This window comes from Rhinoderma darwinii, chromosome 2 (assembly GCF_050947455.1).
Source record: "Rhinoderma darwinii isolate aRhiDar2 chromosome 2, aRhiDar2.hap1, whole genome shotgun sequence".
Taxonomy (NCBI): domain Eukaryota; kingdom Metazoa; phylum Chordata; class Amphibia; order Anura; family Rhinodermatidae; genus Rhinoderma; species Rhinoderma darwinii.
The window spans coordinates 102,765,628-102,784,284 of NC_134688.1; positions in this window are offsets into that span (position 1 = coordinate 102,765,628).

The window sequence follows — 18,657 nt, forward strand, 5'->3', positions numbered from 1 at the left end:
AAATGGTCATAACTTGGCCAAAAATGCTCGTTTTTTAAAAATAAAAACGTTACTGTAATCTATATAGCAGCGCCGATCTGCTGCAATAGCAGATAGGGGTTGCAAAATCTGGTGACAGAGCCTCTTCAAATTACCATCCCATTATGAAACAGATGCTTACTACATAACATTGTACGGAAAGGCAGATCACACCAGTTGTTCACGGCTTCCTAATAAGTTGACACAAGGATTTAAGAGTTTAGAATAGACGTTTTTCTTCTAGAATTGGTGTGGTCGGGTTGTGCCATACAATTACTTATCTAGGTGTTTACAGCACATTGATGTGGGATTTTTTGGACTTTCTGAGGGATCCTTTCCTAAGCCTTTCTAAGGGACACCAACCCTAATCAAAAGGAAAATAAAGTCTTCTACCACCACATGGTTGGCCAATCTTAACACGCGCATCAAATGATGTCAGAGGTCAAAAGGGACATCATTGTTCTATATAGTGAAAAGGCCTGTTAGATAAAATAATTGTAAATGTATCTGTTATGATTAATAGTATAAGATAATTATATCTGGACATTGCTGTATCTGTAATGACATATATGAATATTCACTATTTGAGAATACATACTCTCCCAAAAACGAGAAAAAATTGTGATTATGAAAATATCAGTCACTGTCCTTGATGTGTGGTTTACAAAGACTATTTACCATCTGTTGCGTGTTTCTTTCTTGGTTTGAGTGGTGGACATGAACTTTACAATATCATGTTTGCTACATAATTGCAAAAAAAAGAACATGTTCCTTCCTGCTTGTTCAAAGGCTGAAAGTTTAGAGCGACATTTTCTCAATGAGCTGTGGAAACTCACATGTCATAACCTCCAAGTCTGATGAATGAGCTCCATTCCAGGTTGTTTACAGACAATCCACAGACCCCCAAAAAAAATACAAATAAAAACAAGAAGAAAGGCAAATTAACTTACAGGATAATGTCTATTTGACCAAACACTTACTTATCCATGATGAGAAATAATGGCCTCTACACTATCATATACTATCAATAGATTAAAGTCGGTAAAAGTAACTTGAGCTAAAAAGGTCCAGTATAACCAACATGTATCCAAAAATGTGAAAGGATGACTCGGCTTTAGTCTATTCATGGAGTCTATTTCTTGGAGTACATTTTAAAAATATGACACAATGATGCAGGATTGAAGAAAGAAATTTTACACCCATGTTCGAAATAAAAAACGTAAATACAGGAATGCAATTCTACATGGAAAATAACATTGTAACAGAATTCATTCAGATGCCAAAACTGTTGCCACCTGAGAAATTGCCCACCATGAATTGACAGCTGGCTCATACTGTAGATGTTGTCACGGAGAATGAACGCTCTATATTAAATGATAATATGGATGTATTGGTATTATTAGTGCACTTCTATTAACATAACTATATTGTTTGTACATTTGGAGCAATCGTTATATAGATGCTTGTGGTTGGAAAAGGATAGCATGCTGTTGAGTTGAGAATTTGTAAGAGTTCCAAGTGCTATCCTTGTAAAAGCAAGACAATCCAAGTCATGAAAAAGCAAGGGCAAAGCCATAAGAGGAGTTTACTGTATATATGAATAGGATCAGCTCTTCAACACATAGGTCAGCAAAGAGGAGCCACGGCAAAGAGCCACTTAATCTCTTGCCTTTAAAAAGCGATAACTTTTCTGCAAAAGTATATAAGAAAGCAGGTCAACAAAGAGCATAAGAGAAAGCTGCTTCCCTTGTTGGTACTGAGTGTTTGTTGAAGGACTTAGCTCTTAGTGCCTGCAATACAAACACAAACACAGCACTCACAGAGCCAAGTGAAAGTTTCCTCTAAAATAACCTCTCACACGAGAGTTCTGCTGCGAAGGGTGCAGCTAAGGAAACAAGAAGACTAGAATTTTGGCCTCTTCGCTCTTGTGATCAATGGTTAAATATCATCGCTACAAACCTAATTGTTATCATATTTGTATTCAAAAATATGAATTGCATGTAAGATATCCCATAATTTTGGAAAACCACTCCAATAATATGGCAATCATATGTTTGACTGATCTGAAGATCTGACACAGGCCGGAGAACCATTATTTTTTGTAGGTTTCTTCTAAGAAATAAATCAAGAATTGTATTTGGAACCAATTCGCTTGAGGTTCTACAACAATGGCATATTGACAATTGAATTCCCAATGTAGAAAAGGCTTAGCATCAATGGTCTAGATCTCATGTTGTTAGGAATCATTGCATTTTTATGTTTCTTTTAAATGGTACTTATGTAAAACATGAGCTATAGTATCTTGTCCGTCCCAAGGATAGGTTAGGGAGACCTGACCTTTTTCCACTTGGGATGGGAATTTGCAAGAAGTGATGAGAAAGGAGATGAAGGACAATGCATTACTTCACTGGGAGGAAGAAAGAACCACTAAAGAACAATGAAATCGATTAACATAATAGGCCAATGGAAAGATCCCAGACACTGTATGGGGAGATTCCTCTTTCAGTGCCATATACATGATGACAATTGGAACAGCTGAGTACACAAATTATATTATGTGTCCCTATTTCTAACAAGCTGATAAGGTATAAGGACAAAATAATGACATCAGCCACCAGCAGAGCCAATAAAACATAATAATATTATAGAAGAAAATCAGTGCTATTCAATCGGACTACTATTATTTTATATATATATATATATATATATATATATATATATATATATATATATATATGTATATGTATATATATATATATATATATATATATGACATTACTCCAAACATTCATTGTGTTGAAATCTGAAATATTTTATATTCAAACTTTTCAAATACCATAAATTCCTTCATTAAAGAGGATCTGTCACTAGTTTATTAATTCACTGTCTCCTAACTAATCTTATAGGCGCTGTCATGCTGATAACTACAGTGTAATTTTTTTTCAAAAACGTTTATTATTTGCAAAGTTATGAGCATTTTCCAAAATATGCTAATTTGGCTATACTTGCCAAATGGGAGGTGACTCTTTCTTTTCACTCTGGGCAGTGTAATGTTTTCTGTATGGAGCTGTCCAATCAGCATACAGTTCTCCTCTTCTCAGCCCAGCAACACAGCGCAATCATATCGTATACAGCTTCCATTCTTGCCACTAGGTTCTATTTCTTATGTGTGATTCCCAAATAACCTATTAGACCTTATTGGCAGTATGTCCTATGTGTACAATGATAACAACACGTGAATGTTCACATTCTCTGTAGAGTTGTGGGTGGGTGCAACACTGTCAAGTACCCCTTTGCTCTTTATATACTCCTGAACTCTACTATTTGTGAAAGTATAATATAGAACTGTTTCACATTACAACTTTGAGGTGTCTTAAAGGGGTTGTCCAATCAGGGCCAGAGAAATCAGACCTATGGCAATCAGCTGAATGCCAAGGCAGCTTCCTTCTATTAAGAGGTTGTCCAGTTGGGACAATTCATTTTATGGTTGCATCTTGAGGTTCTTATTGAGTATACAAATGCTTCAGTATGTACAATATTTTACCTAAATATCTCCTATTTTACTCTTTAAATCAGGGGCGGACATACCGCATGTGCAGCCGGTGCAGCTGCACAAGGGCCCCGCGTGGGAAGGGGGCCCGTTCCTCTGCTGGCCGACTCAGTTCTCAGCTGCGCGATGCTGAGGACTGAGACAGAGGCCCGTGGACCACTGGCGTAGCTATAGGGGTCGCAGCGGTCGCAATTGCGACCGGGCCCCGAAGCCAGGGGGGCCCACGGCCCCCCGCACCACATCAATAAAAAGTTACTATAGTAACTCGGGCCGCGGGCCCCTGTTACTATAGTAACATACTTTACTTACCTTCCTGGTTCCGGATCGCAGCGGAGGTCCTGACGTCAGGCGCTGTGCGCAGCGCATGACGTCACAGCGCTATGCCGCCGCGCACAGCATCGAGACTACAGAACTCCCGCCGCGGCCGAAGAGGAAGGTAAGATAGCCCTGACTGGCGGGGTCCGACTCCTGGGACCCGCCAATCAGCTGTTTTGAAGGGGCCGCAGCACTCGTACGAGAGCTGCTCCCCTTCATTCCTGTCACTTCATTCCGGTCACACTGTGAATCGGTTTCGGCGATTCACAGTGTGGGCGAGTAGTGAAATGAAGGGGAAGCAGCTCTCGTACGAGTGCTGCGGCCCCTTCAAAACAGCTGATTTGCGGGTCCCGGGCGACACATCAGCTATTGATGGCCTATCCTGAGGATAGGCCATCAATGTTTAGGGACTGCACAACCCCTAAGCCTACGATGTAGCAGGCTTAGGGGGCCCATGAGACAGGATCACAGATTGTGTGATGCTGTCTGCTGGGCCCTGTATCTAAGCCAATCACATGGTAGGCTTAGATACATGGCCCATGCGTGATCCTGTCTGCTGGGCCCTGTATCTAAGCCTACCACACTGTAGGTTTAGATACAGGGCCCCAGCACACAGTAATCTTATACTGTATAAGATTACTGTCTGCTGGACCCTGTATCTAAGCCTACCTTGTGGTAGGCTTAGATACAGGGTCCCACAGACAGTATCACACATGGGCCCTGTATCTAAGCCTTAGGGTATGTGCACAGACACTAATTACGTCCGTAAGTGACGGATGTATTTCGGCCGCAAGTACCGGACCGAACACACTGCAGGGAGCCGGGCTCCTAGCGTCGTACTTATGTACGACGCTAGGAGTCCCTGCCTCGCTGTGGGACAACTGTCCTGTACTGTAATCATGTTTTCAGTACCGGACAGTTGTCCGGCAGCGAGGCAGGGACTCCTAGCGTCGTACATAACTATGATGCTAGGAGCCCGGCTCCCTGCAGTGTGTTCGGTCCGGTACTTGCGGCCGAAATACGTCCGTCAATTCCGGACGTAATTAGTGTGTGTGCACATACCCTAACACATGTGTTACTAATCATTTTTTGTGTGTTTTCTTACAGGTTCGGTCGTTGGACTACGGCGGATTCCAGGACTACTTCGATGACAGCTTTTTTTTTTATTAATAAAATGGTTAATGAGGGTTGTGTTTTTTTTTTTTATTTCAATAAAATATTTTTTCTATGTCTTTGTGGTTTTTTTTAAACTATATTACTACCGCCTTAGTAATGGCCGCCGGCTGATTGACAGCATCCATTGCTAAGGCAGGGCTTAGTGTTAGCCGGTGCAGAGGCTAACACTAACCCCCTTTATTACCCCGGTACCCACCGCCACCAGGGGTGCTGGGAAGAGCCGGGTACGATCCAGTACCTGACCATCTGTAGTGATGGTCGGCCACTGGGGTGGCCGCAGGCTGGTATTATCAGGAGGGGAAAGGCCAGATACAGTGGCCCTTCCTACCCTGGTGATGCTAGGCTGCTGCTGCTTTATTGTATCTGGCTGGTTATGAAAATGGGGGGGACGCCACGTCATTTAAAAAATAATTGGAAAGAACGATGTCGGGTCCCCCCCAATTTTCATAACCAGCCAGATACAACACAGCAGCAGCAGGCAGCATTACAAGGGTGGGAAGGGCCACTGTTTTTGGCCTTCCCCAGCCTAATACTACCAGCCTGCGGCCACCCCGGTGCCTGCCCGTCACTACAGCTGGTCGGGTACTGGTTTGTACCCGGCTCTTCCCAGTACCCCTGGTGGCGGTGGGTACCGGGGTAATAATGGGGGTTAGTGTAGACTCTGCACCGGCTAACATTAAGCCTCGCCTTAGTAATGGAGGTTGTCAATCAGCCAGCGGCCATTACTAAGGCGGTGATAATAAAGTTTAAAAAGATACAAGCACATAGAAATTTTTTTTATTGAAATAAAAACACAACCCTCATTAACCATTTTATTGAGAATAAAAAAAACGCCGTCATTGAAGTCCTCGTATCCGAAGTCCAACAACCGAACCTGTAAAAAAAACACAAACACACAAAAATAATCAGTAACACATAAAGAAGCAAAATTATTATTCTTACCTTTCCTGGGTCCAGCGCTGGAGCCGCAATGTCAGCGAGCTGGGCCCTGTATCTAATCCTATCATGTGTGATACAGTCTGCTGAGCTGTGTATCTAATCCAATCATGTATGATACTGTGCTGGGCCCTATATCTAATCAGATCATGTGTGATACTGTCTGCTGAGCCACTGTATCTAATCCTATCATGTGTGATACTGTCTGCTGAGCCACTGTATCTAATCCTATAATGTGTGGTACTGTCTGCTGAGCCACTGTATCTAATCCTATCATGTGTGATACTGTCTGCTGAGCCACTGTATCTAATCCTATCATGTGTGGTACTGTCTGCTGAGCCACTGTATCTAATCCTATCATGTGTGGTACTGTCTGCTGAGCCACTGTATCTAATCCTATCATGTGTGATACTGTCTGCTGGGCCACTGTATCTAATCCTATCATGTGTGATACTGTCTGCTGAGCTGTGTATCTAATCCTATCATGTGTGATACTGCCTTCTGAGCCACTGTATCTAATCCTATCATGTGTGATACTGTCTGCTCAGCCACTGTATCTAATCCTATCCATAGTTTATAGGGTCGTAGTGCTATAGATATGCTATGCTGTCTCCTATACACACACTTTTTTTTGGGGCGGACACATATGTATTGGGGCTATTTCCCGGACATTTTAAGCCCTGAGGGTATGTTCACACGGCAGCGTCTGTTACGGCTGAAATTACTGTGCTGTTTTCAGGAGAAAACAGCACCGTAATTTCAGCCGTAATGGCATGTGCAGGCGTCTTTTGCTGCGTCCACTACGGAAGTAATTGAAGCTGGTTTTCCATGGAGTCCATGGAAAACGGCTCCATTTACATCTGAAGAAGTGACAGGCAGTTTTTTACGCGCCGCCTTTCGACAGCGGCGCGTAAAAAAAAATGACCATCGGCACAGAACATCGTAAGACCCATTCAAATGAATGGGCAGATGTTTTCCGACGCTTTTGAGCCGCATTTTCGGATGTAATTCAATGCTAAAACGCCCAAATTACGTCCGTAAATAGTGTGTGTGTGAACCCAGCCTTAGTGACGCCCCGGCTGCTAGTGCTGCATTGTTGGGTCACTTAGGAGACCCAGCGATGCAGCTGAAAGCGGACCGTCGGCCATGAGAAGTTTGCGGGGTGGGGGGGGGGGGGCCCTGGCACATTATCTGCACAGGGGCCTTTTGCAGTCTGTGTCCGCCACTGCTTTAAATCATAGCTTGCCTACAATATTCTATTATATTCTATCAGACTAATGCTTAGTATCATATCAAGTGTAGTCAACACAACATCACTGTGTATAGTGACCGACCATAGATGATCATTTAACAGGTTTATAACTGGCTTTTTTTAAGACATCTCTTAACTTGCCTGTTGAGCTGATTTCCCGAACCCTTAAAAGTGACCTTGTCTCAACCTTTCCCAGCTAGTCTAGTCATCTCAGGAATGCTTGTTGCCCCCCTGGGCAGAGGCCATCCTGTCTAAGTATCCATGATGGCAATGAATGTTCTAGAACCTCCCATTAATTAATACAATGACTTCTTATCTCAATTAACTACTTGACACCTCTCTTGAAGGCATAGCATAAATTCATACAGAAATTGGGTTAATGGTGGAAATTGAAGGGAGGGATAATCACTAATTTGCAGAAGCAAGCTTCCTAATGTAACCTTTTGTTATGTGTCTGATAGACATAGAGAAACAATAGACCCCTAGGGCAGGACTTTCATTGCATATGAATAGGTGTACAAATGGTTCCAGGTGTAGAGCAACAAGTGCCTGGATAGTTCAGATTCGTTTTTTTTTTTAAGTAGACTTCCTAAACGTGTGAAATGAGGAGCAAGTCACATGGAAATACCCTATAGATTTGTAAACTAACCCCATAACCTTTCTAAATGTTCCCAATAATCACTACCTATATAGAGACATAATACTGCAGGCCTTCTGATTTGCAAGATCTTGATCCTGGACTTTGTTAAAATTATTTGGCCCCATACAATCGGTTTTAATTTTGTTCTGCAACTATGGACCGTTATTGTGAATTAAAGTATGGACCCATTCATTTCTATTGTCTACGGACACCTTCCCATATATTTACGGGTTGGTGTCCGGGCCGTAGAAAGACTCCGCAACAAATAGGTCATGTCCTATTTTTTGATTTTACAGACAGTGCTCCCATAATTTATAATGGGAGCATGGCCCACAAATTCAGATGACCGTCCCTAGCTGTCCGTAGCCGTAATCACGGACTGGGATTATGGCTACGGCGGTATGCAGGTGGCCAGAATCAGTAATATATATACACATAAGAGAACCGTACAAGAAATATATCTATAGTGCTTACAGATTAGTGCGTTTATACGATAAATATTGGTAATTGTTCTCAAAATTAGGAAAATCTGAATTTTTGTTGAGACTTGTTAACTTGACATTGAATTATTGATTTAATGAGGTAGGAAAATATTTTATTGTTGTAGTCTTCTTATACAAATAATGAATTTTTAATAGTTTAAAGGCATCTTTTTCAAAGTCGCTTCTAACCCTTTGCATTACTGTTTCTCTATGAGCTGAAATTGATATTTTTTGAGCAGCATCTTCCCAGACAAATAGTCTCCACTTTAGGGAATAGGTTCCATGTTTGGGAAATGTTACACCTGTAACAGTCGTAGGGAGGCATAATTGTCAATAAATTGTCAGAATTGAACTGACAGGATATCAAAGACCAAGACAACTTGCCCTAATGTCTCCTATTTCCATGTTTCCCTTGTCAGTCCGAAGGCATTATAATATGGGTAAAACTAAATTCATGTTGGGGGTCACATGTTAAGTACCAAGCCAGTGCCAAGCTATCAATCTATAGTTAGATTCGTTGTTTTATTTGTTCCATTTCATTATACAGATTGTCCTAGGAGATGCATAGAAAAATATGCTAACAGCAATCGAGCACATCTACTGCCGTAATGTATAATAATGCATCTGGCAGACATAGATGAATTTAGCCTTTTGTATAAAATAGCATCTTTAATATCATAGTACATGTAGTGTTGTTCACAGTCGCTGTCCCTAATACTGCAAATTAGGTTGTAAAATTTTTACTTTTGACAACATTACAGCATTTTCATTTTGGTAGTCCAACATTAATCAAATCACATGGTGGAGAAATTTTTGATGCTCCTTCCATTTAAAGGACATGTTCACCTTCACAACAATTTATTTTTAATTCATTTAATTTAAAATGAAATATGAAGCGTATTTGTAAATATTGTTCATTACAAAATTTCCTACCATTTTGTGTCCACAGCTCCTATGCGTCTCCATGGTAACAGACTACAAACACACCCTGTTTAGTCTGATCCTGTGTAGTCTGCACTCATACTCTCCTCCATCTGTCCCCTACTTCCTGCAAACGTACCAATTGTATGTTAGCAAAAAGTAGGGGACAGATGTAACGTAGTATGACTGCAGGATCAGACTACACAAGAAGTCTGTTACCATGGAGATACATAGATCTGCATAGGAGCTGTACAAACAAAACAGTAGGACATTTTAAAACCTATTTCAAAGTGGCTTCATTTTAAATGTATTGGGAGAATAAAAACTTGGGTTGTGGAGACGGAAATAGCCTTTAGTATATTTGCTGCAGGTTAATGGGCATCATGGATTCTTAGTTGCAGTACCTATCTATTTGTCTCTGGTTGTGAAAAGAAACAAAAACAAAGCAGAACTCCACACTATGTACAATATCATTATATCATTACACTTCAATTAATATCAGTTTATAAATGAAAAAAATGTGTGAAAAACCTCAAATGCTTTCATGGTCCTTAGGGCACATTCACACGTGGCGGAATTGCTGTGGAATTCTGCAGAAGCCGTTTTTTTTTCATTTCTTTCTATACATTTTTAGGAAAGTTAGTTTAGACGTTGCAGAAAATAATTGTGCGGAAATCAGGCTGCGGTGCAGAATTTTCCCTCCGCAGCATGCTCATGATGTTGCGGAGAAGAAGCGAAATTTCACTGCAGATTTCAGCCTTTGCAATGCAAAAACTGAAATCTGTGGCAAGTCCGCTGTGATATCTGCAACGTCTGAATTACCTGTCAAAAATGCAAATGTTGGTGCAGATTCATTGCGTAATTGCCCCAAATCTGCACCAACTTTTGCAGCGGAAAAATTCTGCCACGTCTGAACGTGCCCTAAAACTGACTGTAATTAAACTTGGAGTTGGAAGGTGCTGACCCAACTAGTAGCCATCAAATAATAAGAACCTTTATGTAATAACAAACTACTAGATCTCCAGCAGAAGAAAAAGAAGAGACGTCGATACATTCTGCAAATAACCCCTCAGAACTCTTCTTTATTTTACCCTTCTTTGCCCATGACTTGCTATATTATATAATAAATTATTATTATTGAAATATGACACATTGACTATTGTGTTTCATATGAAAACTGAAGCAAGTATTAGATGTGAAAGGCTGGAAAGGAAACCACTGGACTGGAAGTTGTAGTTGTCGTATTACTAACACACCGATGAATAAAATAAATGTGATAAAATTCTTACTTTTGGCTTACAACACACACACACACACACACACACACACACACACACACACACACACACACACACACACACACACACACACACACACACACACACACACACACACACCTAGTTATCACTAGAAGAGGGAAGGTGTAATCCAACAACTGCTTTGGGTATGTTTGTGAGACCAGACAGGGTTTAAAAATATGAAACGACATTGGCTGCGGTGTAACGCAACTCAGAATCTCCCACTTCACAGGCAATTGGTCTAACCACAAGGCCACCAGACCAACTCCTTTAATGCTGCTGCCATTTTACTTCTAAAAGTCGTTCTGAGACGGCCGCCTATGTTTGTTTATGTTTGGAATTTAGGCATATTTCCTGCAATGCTAAAAAAAAAAAAAAAAAAAAAAGATACTGTATTAACCCTATGTGGCCCTACAGATCAGCTACAGTAACATATACACGGTAGGATGAATTGTCAGCTCTCCGGTTAAGATCAATGCTTTTAGCCACTACTTCCTCTCATCGTGTTTGCATACAGCACGCCATAAGTGTCTTACAAACATTCACCGCACAACTGTTGACAGAACAAACAGTATTGTCTAAGGACCTGTCAATATTTGTTCTTTTTATTAACTATTTTTGTAGTTGTAGATGTATTAGCCTAAATCAACCTGGATTTTGATGTGAAATGTGTCCAGTTAATGATATAAGGGACACAGCAAGGCCTTTTTTCATGTGTTTATCATATACACTCACTACCGTCTATAAGAAGGGAAAGTTTGTATTCTAGTTATGATCAGAACAATTATTATTTATGGCAATTATATTGATCACAGTTATATTAATATTGTATTTAAGTGGGAATAGGAAGAAGTAACAAAATTTGTACATGGGCCACTTCTGTATTTGAATTGTTAAACATGAGCACATGAGTATTTTAATGCTTAGAGCCACTTTGTAGTCCTTGGATATTATTATTATTATTATTATTATTATTATTATTATTAATAATAATAATATTATCACTAATCATATAGAAAATCAACAAGTTATTTAGAAAATGTACTCCACGTGTCCTACAGACATCTCCTGTACAAATATTTGTGTCCCTAAAAGGATTGTCCCCATTATAACATATGGATGCAAGAGTTCGGTCCCCATTTGGGCTAGCTTGAGCTGTCATAAATACATTTTGCCATACGAGGCCAACCATAAAACACATTCTTGATAGGTGAAAGGAATAAAGGACCCTAAAAAAATGAGTATTCGATTTAAATGGGCGGTAGAATTATAGTTCTATATCTAAATATACTGTATAGTTTCTTAAGGTGGAAAGGTGGTTTGATCATTAATATAGGAAAGGGTTCTTTACAGTAAGAGTAGTTAAAATAGTCATGATAAATACAAGGATGGCATTTAAAAAAAAGACTAGACTTTTATCTTATAAATTATGATATTGAGAATTATATTTAAAGTAGGAGAATGATGTTTTATGTAATCCAGGGAAATTATCTACTATGTGGGGTAAGAAAGATATACTGTATATACTGTAAAAACAATCTATGTAAGAATTTAAATTATGGTACATTAGGCTTTATGTATGGAAACTTTGTGCAGACAAGAAAAACCTGCTGGAACCTAAGGCTGAGTTCACACGTTGCGGATTTGAGGCAGATTTTGTTGCGGTTTTGGAGCAGATCTCACCCTTTTGCATTGCAAAGTGTAAAATCTGCGCTGAAAATCTGCATCAAATCCGTGACGTGTGAACTCAGCCTAACACATTCAACTAGTTTTTACCAGTATTCATAAATAAGGTTCATTATGTTCCATTTAATGTTGTCATAGTTTGCACATTGTATATGAACCTGTCAATAAACAAATAGGCCAATGTGTGGTTTCCTATGGAAATAATAGTAATAACAGTTTTTGAAATTATCTTTATCCCCTCTTTATAATCACAGGAAAAACTGTTATTCTTTTTGTGGTGTCGTATTTGTGCAATAGTTATTGTTTTTTTTCTACCGCAGCACTATAGCATGTGTGTGAACAAGGCCTGAAGGGATTGCAAAGGTTGCCCCTGGACCCCGGAGCCTAAGGGCATGTTCACACGTGGCTGAGTTTTTACGCTGCAAATGTTGGTGCAGATTTGGGGCAATTACGCAACGAATGTGCACCAACATGTGCATATTTGACAGGTAAATCAGACATGGCAGAAAACACAGTGGACTTGCCACAGATTTCAGTTTTTGTATTGCAAAGGCTGAAATCCGCAGTGAAATTCCGCTTCTTCTCCACAACAGACAGTGCATGCTGCAGAGGGAAAATTCCGCACCCAAGCCTATGGTCCGCAGCGGAGTTTTCCACAACCTCTGAACTAACTTGCCTCAAAATGTATTGAAACAAATGTAAAAAACAGCCGTTGGTGAATTCCACTGCGGACTGTCCACAGCGGCATTCCACAGCAATTCCGCCACGTCTGGCCATGCCCTAAAGAGATTACATATGAGTCCAGTACTGTGAATTACATATAGTAAGTGGGGGGCCCTGTTACAGATTTGGGGCCCAGAATCTTCAAGTTACCTCTCAGACCTTTACAGAAGACGCCATTATGTCCCACAAATCCATATCAAACTGCCGCATCTGTGCAAAAATGAATGTGTAAAAAAGAAAAATAATACACAACAGATAAAGTAGACACTGGCAGTTTATAAGGCAGCTTTTTTTTAAGCTCCATAGAATCCGCAATTATTCTGGGGGTATAACAGCCAATGGAAACAAATGGCCTATTGCCAGAACGATTATTAATTTCTATATATATTTAATATAAAAATAACAGGAATCGTTTTAAGAGACGTCCAATTTTTTTTGCCACCAAGCTTTTTCATCCCACGTGTATAAGAAAATTGTTTGCAGTTATTTTTTTAATCATCAAATACAATCAATGTATTATGTTGGGTTTGGCTTAACTATTAATGAGGCTTCAGTACATAAAAAAAAAATGATTCATGTGATACATTAAATAATATATTCTTATGCCTGTAATGTTCTTATTTTCTTAAAAAAAAAATGCTTTATGTTTCTTTTATCCGCATGGGCCGACGTAGAAGTAAATATTTTCATTCAGCACATTGCAGTGCAGTCTCAAAACAGGAAACTTAAAGCTCCAGGGCCCCAATACAACAATATGTAGCAGGGCCCCCCACTATGATGCGTCATTTACAGAACTGGTCTCCTTATATGGAGCAGAGGGACCTTATGGGGCAACCGCAACCTCTGCACTCCTTGCGGTGGATATTTTAAGTCATCTTGGAGACCTTTTTCCAAAATTATGGTATTTATTTTATATAGTAATACAATCTCCTTGTTGCAAAAGGTCCACTTGAAATGTGATGGTGCTATCAGTTACATGTCCCCAGCCGCTATACAAAATCGGACTATTACATAAAATTTCTATAACGCATCTGTCGGGAACGTGTAGTCTGCTGAGAAATACGCTTAATATGTCAAGTATATAACTTCTACAGCACAGCAGCTAATAAATAACCTCATACTAATGGATACAATGTGTTTATCTGATGCGCGCTTTGTTTATTCCTATGTCTGAACTGTAAACATAGGGAAACAGTAGAGCAGCAGGCGCAAAATGGTAATAAAAGCAAATAATCCTAAAAAAGGCAATCACAGCGATGAGTAAAACTTCCGCTGATGTTGAGGTCAAATTATCCTGTTGTTTTTAGAAACTACTGTCCGCTTTCCTTTTCTTTATAAACCCAGGCCTAAGCATGGTTGGTTTGTGACAAGACTATCCCATAATTCTTTCTATATTCTGCTCAGTTGATACATCATTGATGCTATTGCACAGGAAAGACATACAGATATAGCAGGTATAATGACAACACACGGAGGTATTACAACGCGTTATTGGTAGTTTTACATAGGACTGCCTGTAAATGTATATTTTCGTTATTGATACAGACTAGTGTGAAAAAATACCATCCAGACAAACGGACAAATAGATGTCTGCTACTGAATTATTCCATTTACACAGCTGCATAAATATTGCAGACCAGGGACAAAATGAATTTTGTGATTTATTTTTATTTTTTTTAAACCAAAAATCCCACCTATTGTTCCTGTAACATATGGCGGTGCGCTGGTATTTGTTTCTAGATTATGTTATTGAGACGTCTCCTTCACCAATGCAAATACATGCTAATTTCACTAAACGATCATAGGTCAGGCTTAAAGAACTCTTGACTAGCTTCAGTATTCTACGTAAAGAGTGAATTGCTATAAGAAGTTTCCTATGAACAGAACAGCTGATCTACATGGGGGTTACAAATATGGACCCTCTTCACTCTCTCCACAATATGGCCCCTTAAGGCCATTGTTAGAAGAGGCATTGTAAGAAGCAAAGGCAGAAAACCAGAATACCGGACATCCAAAAAGGCCTAATCTGAATAGTAGAAGTGATGAAGAGGTTGGCCAAGTGGTCCTCCTCTGCCTTCATCATCTATCATAATAGTGACGCACTTTGGAGGGAAAGTTTACTAATCATTGTTTACCAGTCAAGAACCCTCTTAATGCCGCGCTTTTCAACTTCAAAAAAGTTAGGGATTAAAAGAACACGGTTTCAAGAAACTTTTCTAAGACAAATACTCCAAACCAAAAGTACATAGCAAAAATAAAACAAGACCCTTGACAGAAACTAAGCAGATTGATGACAGATCGCTAACTACTATGCACACAGATATAGCAGAGCTGAATTTGTCATTTATATCCTTGGTACTGCATTGTGTGATGACTCTGAGTTAGGATGACACAGTTTGCTTGCGTCACAATGGGCTTTTCCCAATGACAAACTCAGCTCTACTATTACGGTATGATATTCATATAAGACTATGACACCAGTCTCTGTAAAACAAGATATAATAAGCACACATCCTCTCTGTATTATGTACCATAGTTTATAAGAAAGTTAGCACGCTGCAATATTGATTTGTAAACACATGACACAAAGAACGTACGTCCTAAATTGTGAAAGTGAAAGAAGCCTTAGGGTATTGCAAATGCTATTGGATACTGATGATTATAGACCGTACTTGCTATTTATTCTGACAGCACTGCTAAGGAGGCTGAAGAATTATATCATTAGGCCTGTAATTGCACATTGCAGACCCCCCTGTAAGACAACAGGTGACGTTTTACTAGCCAACACTGCAACTGGCAATCCCAAATTTATAGCGTTCTCGACAGTCCTCAAAAGACAACCAGCCACTGCATCAAGGAATGCATGCTAATAATGAATAATAAAGTTCAAGCAAGATACTGTATATGGAGATAGATAGATAGATAGATAGATAGATAGATAGATAGATAGATAGATAGATAGATAGATAGATAGATAGATAGATAGATAGATAGATAGATAGATAGATAGATTAGATAGATAGATAGATAGATAGATAGATAGATAGATAGATAGATAGATAGATAGATAGATAGATAGATAGATAGATAGATAATAGAGAGAGAGAGAGAGAGATAGATAGATAGATATCTGCATTAAACCAACAACATTTAGCTATTAATTATAAGACAACATCTTTATTTTTCACATGCTATTTTGTCATATATTATATTTGTATTACAATAAAAATTGTAATAATGTTACGTACAGATGTAGCAGACCTGAGTTTCTCATTTCATATATTATGATGGGCGATCACTGTATCTGTGCCATAGGACCCATAAAAATGCATCAAAACATAAGTGTGCGTACGAAACGGTTATGTGATAAAGTCAGTTCTGCTACATCTAAATGTAAGTTCTTTGCAACTAATTGTCTCCAGTAAAACCTAGTGCCGCACCATGTGTCTGAGTGTGCACTGGTCTCTCTGACAGCTCTACACCTTTATTATTAAACGCATGTAACTTATCATGTCCCAATAATGACAACTTAAGGGCAATAACTATATCAGTGTTACCGTATCCTGAATATCTACTATTGTTATATTCGGAAATCTACAGTAAATCCCCCCATCAGTTCTTGCCATACCTGACAATTATCTCACTGTTCCAGCTGCGCCTCTAATATTTCTCGCGTTCCAATTCTCCTTTACATGGAGACAAATTTTTCTTAAAAATCCATGTTTTCCCAGAGTTAAAAAAAGTGACACATCCAGGGTTAGATAAAAAGTCATATAAAAGTAGAAATAATCTTTAGTTCATATTGGCACTTGTTTGAAACATCCTTTTCCTTCTGGGATTTTAACCCTTTAAGACGAAGAGAGTTTTCAGCAAAGTTTGTGCTTGTTTTGTCCTCTGGTTGTAATTATAAATATTTCTTTCTCACAGGAGGACCACCCTGAAGCAAGAAAGGAGTGATCTGATTTCCATGAAATGTGCCTCCTCCTTAGGTCTCTAAGTGCAGCAGTAACTTTTCCTGCAGTTTCAGTGTCCAGTGGTTGTTTAGCTGGAAAACTTGGTTGGTTTTGTGCTCTTTTTTCTCTCTTTTGCTGAGTTTTTAGGGATACGTTGAAGGCTGAGCAGTCAGATTAGGCACTGTGTGTGGTTGGGATGGGGAGACCCAGAGGATTCTCAGCTCTCAGCATGCTGTCTGTGGTTACTTGGGCTGGAAGGAAGATGTGGCCTGGATAACATGTGGGATGCGGATTGGAATGCTCTAAAGTGAGGGGGAGGAGGAAGGTCCATTGAATGAACCGCATTCCAGTGCGAGAAGCGCAGACAAAAACAAGGCACAGAAAAATCTCCATTTATACATGATAACCCTTCCCCAAAACCTCGGCTGACATTCAATAATTATTTGGTTGGGTTACAACTCGTTAGAGTTAGAAATATTATAGTAATTTATGCAGCCTTTGACTTTATATAGACATATAATGCAAATATGTACATTATATATACACAATAAATAGTGCTACACTGCACAATATATACATATAAACAACATAGACAGCAGTGTCAACATATACAGCAGTGTCATACAATATATATATATAGTATACACATACTGCTATACTGTATATTATATACACGTAAAATGTAGTGCCATTCTGTGCATTATATACGTATATAGTATATGTGTGTATGTATATATATATATATATATATATATATATATATATATATATACTCTATAATGGCATGCTGTACATTATATAAATATAATGTATATAGTGCTAAAATGTTGATTATACACATCCATCTAGGATATATTTTTCTATCCTGTACATTCTATGCACATAATGGTGCTGTATTGTACATGATATACACATTATATAGTGCTATGCTATACACAATATATAGTTCTACTGTAACACACATGATAAATAGTCCAACAATGTGCTTTATATACCCAATATGTAGTATAGTAGAACTTTGTACACTATACACATAACATACACCCTACTGTAAATTATAAGACCATTTATTAGAAGACAGAGTTCTGTGACCATATAATAGCATGAGGCCCCCGGTCGCCATTACACTATCCAGTAACGTACACAGATTTATTTTTTTAGTTGGGAAGTGTGGTTAATGGTCATGGGTTTGGTTATGCATATAACCATAACCTGTCAGAGGGAAGGCTTAAGGGCACGGCCAGACGTGGCAGAGTTTTTCCGCTGCAAATGTTGGTGCAGATTTGGGGCATTTACGCAACGAATCTGCACCAGCATTTGCATATTTGACAGGTAATTCAGACGTTGCAGAAAACACAGCGGACTTGCCACAAATTCCAGTTTTTGCATTGCAAAGGCTGAAATCCGCAGTGAAATTCCGCTTCTTCTCTGCAACAGACAGTGCATGCTGCGGAGGGAAAATACCGCACCACAGCCTATGGTCCGCAGCGGAGTTTTCCGCAATGTCTGAACTGACTTGCCTAAAAATGTATTGAAACAACTGTAAAAACGGCCACTGGAGAATTCCACTGCGGACTGTCCGCAGCGGAATTCCACAGCAATTCCGCCACGTCTTGCCGTGCTCTAATAGGAACTGATTAATTTCACAATACGCTACAATACATATTTATCGCTTGTTCACGTCTTAACAGGGAACAAAAAAAAGTA